This window comes from Hyla sarda, unplaced genomic scaffold (genome assembly GCF_029499605.1).
Source record: "Hyla sarda isolate aHylSar1 unplaced genomic scaffold, aHylSar1.hap1 scaffold_483, whole genome shotgun sequence".
NCBI lineage: Eukaryota > Metazoa > Chordata > Amphibia > Anura > Hylidae > Hyla > Hyla sarda.
In genome coordinates this window covers 177,501-180,555 of record NW_026610495.1, presented here as the reverse complement: position 1 = coordinate 180,555, position 3,055 = coordinate 177,501, and the positions used below count along the sequence as shown (strand labels likewise).

General features: G+C 41.2%; 1 pseudogene; it reads left to right on the top strand.

Annotated features, from left to right (window-relative positions):
* The first annotated feature begins 2,630 nt into the window (after window positions 1-2,630).
* LOC130336622 (U2 spliceosomal RNA) lies at window positions 2,631-2,738 on the top strand (annotated as a pseudogene).
* Window positions 2,739-3,055: the final 317 nt, after the last annotated feature.

The window sequence follows — 3,055 nt, the reverse complement described above, 5'->3', positions numbered from 1 at the left end:
AAAGATTATCTGTTTATTTGCTGCAGCTGCTTGCTGGCTAGTCCAGTGGGCCCCTACTGCAGGCAATAGACAATAGGTGGTGCCTATGTGCCTAGGTGGATAGGACATCAGCTATGAGGCATTTGTTTGTACAAACTGCTGCTCACAACTAATGTTGTAATATAGTGTCTCCATCTGCTGGTGGTATTGAATAAGCAATAGTGCAATGATAGGGTCTGAAAAAGAAGAAAAATAAGAAGCAGCAGCATAGGAAAGAAGGAAAAAAGAAGGTAAAAATGAGGTGAAAACATGTTTAAAAAAGTATTTCCATCTCTCTCTCTCTCTATATGTATATACATATATATATATATATTTAAAAGAAAAAAAATTATATATATATATATACATATAGAGAAAGAGAGAGAGAGATAAATATATATAGAGATAGATGGGTGGATAGATAGATAGATAGACATACATACACACATACACACATACATACATACATACATATGTGTGTATTGTTGGAGTTGCAAACATGGGTGCACTTGACAAACTCAGTGCGGCTATTCCCCATTGAAAGATTGTTGCACCCAGGACCCTTAGCACTGGGATATGCTACTCAATACCACTGGCATGGCCAGGTGTAAACAACATCTGACCTTTGTTGTGTATGTAACCATGGAGATTGTGATGTCGCCTAGGCCCACCAAAGAACAGCCTTGTCAGAAGCAGCACTGCCATGAGCAGAAGTAGCAGCACCATAGGTTGTCAAATAAGTTGGATTTAACCAAGACAAGTGAGTCCAATAGGATGCAGGTATGTCCTCTATCCTTACAGCTTCCCGTGGCTGTTGGTTTTATACCGTTTGGGGACAGCCAAGGAGGCGTCAGCAGGCAACACAGGTAAGTGTGTGCTTGTATGTGTGTGTGTGTGTGTGTGTGTGTGTGTGTGTGTTTCCTATGCACATCCTAAACCCAGTATCAAATGCAAGTAGGAGGAGTAAGAAGGGTTCCTGCCAAAGCCAGGTTATGGATTGCATTTAAAAATGGTCCATCAGAGTGAAATGGACTCCCATCTTCCTGCTTAGCAATAATGATATGGGTTTAGGGTCTGCTGTGTGTACTGGTGGGTGACTGCCACCCAGCCAGAGTGTGTATGGGAGGCTGCCAGCCAGCCTCCCTTCCTACAAGTAATGATGGTGCATGTGAAGGGGACAGCGTTGGTTCCTCCCCTTTCACAGTTATCACTTCTCATCCTTCCTTTTGGCTGGTATCAAATGTGGTGTCTGTTTATATCAGTTTAATATCTGATATGTCCCCTATCTGATAGCATATATTAAATGCACCACCAGGTTTCAGTGTTGGAAAGAAAGATTATCTGTTTATTTGCTGCAGCTGCTTGCTGTCTAGTCCAGTGGGTCCCTACTGCAGGCAATAGACAATAGGTAGTGCCTATGTGCCTAGGTGGATAGGACATCAGCTATGAGGCATTTGTTTGTACAAACTGCTGCTCACAACTAATGTTGTAATATAGTGTCTCCATCTGCTGGTGGTATTGAATAAGCAATAGTGCAATGATAGGGTCTGAAAAAGAAGAAAAATAAGAAGCAGCAGCATAGGAAAGAAGGAAAACATGGAGAGAAGAAAAAAAGAAGGTAAAAATGAGGTGAAAACATGTTTAAAAAAGTATTTCCATCTCTCTCTCTCTCTATATGTATATACATATATATATATATATATATATATATATATATTTAAAAGAAAAAAAAATTATATATATATATATATATATATATATATATATATACATATAGAGAGAGAGAGAGAGATAAATATATATAGAGATAGATGGGTGGATAGATAGATAGATAGATAGATAGATAGATAGATAGACATACATACACACATACACACATACACACATACATACATACATATGTGTGTATTGTTGGAGTTGCAAACATGGGTGCACTTGACAAACTCAGTGCGGCTATTCCCCATTGAAAGATTGTTGCACCCAGGACCCTTAGCACTGGGATATGCTACTCAATACCACTGGCATGGCCAGGTGTAAACAACATCTGACCTTTGTTGTGTATGTAACCATGGAGATTGTGATGTCGCCTAGGCCCACCAAAGAACAGCCTTGTCAGAAGCAGCACTGCCATGAGCAGAAGTAGCAGCACCATAGGTTGTCAAATAAGTTGGATTTAACCAAGACAAGTGAGTCCAATAGGATGCAGGTATGTCCTCTATCCTTACAGCTTCCCGTGGCTGTTGGTTTTATACCGTTTTGGGACAGCCAAGGAGGCGTCAGCAGGCAACACAGGTAAGTGTGTGCTTGTGTGTGTGTGTGTGTGTTTCCTATGCAGATCCTAAACCCAGTATCAAATGCAAGTAGGAGGAGTAAGAAGGGTTCCTGCCAAAGCCAGGTTATGGATTGCATTTAAAAATGGTCCATCAGAGTGAAATGGACTCCCATCTTCCTGCTTAGCAATAATGATATGGGTTTAGGGTCTGCTGTGTGTACTGGTGGGTGACTGCCACCCAGCCAGAGTGTGTATGGGAGGCTGCCAGCCAGCCTCCCTTCCTACAAGTAGTGATGGTGCATGTGAAGGGGACAGCGTTGGTTCCTCCCCTTTCACAGTTATCACTTATCATCCTTCCTTTTGGCTGGTATCAAATGTGGTGTCTGTTTATATCAGTTTAATATCTGATATGTCCCCTATCTGGTAGCATATATTAAGTGCACCACCAGGTTTCAGTGTTGGAAAGAAAGATTACCTGTTTATTTGCTGCTGCAGCTGCTTGCTGGCTAGTCCAGTGGGTCCCTACTGCAGGCAAAAGACAATAGGTGGTGCCTATGTGCCTAGGTGGATAGGACATCAGCTATGAGGCATTTGTTTGTACAAACTGCTGCTCACAACTAATGTTGTAATATAGTGTCTCCATCTGCTGGTGGTATTGAATAAGCAATAGTGCAATGATAGGGTCTGAAAAAGAAGAAAAATAAGAAGCAGCAGCAGCATATGAAAAAAGGAGGAAAGAAGGAAAACATGGAGAGAAGAAAAAAA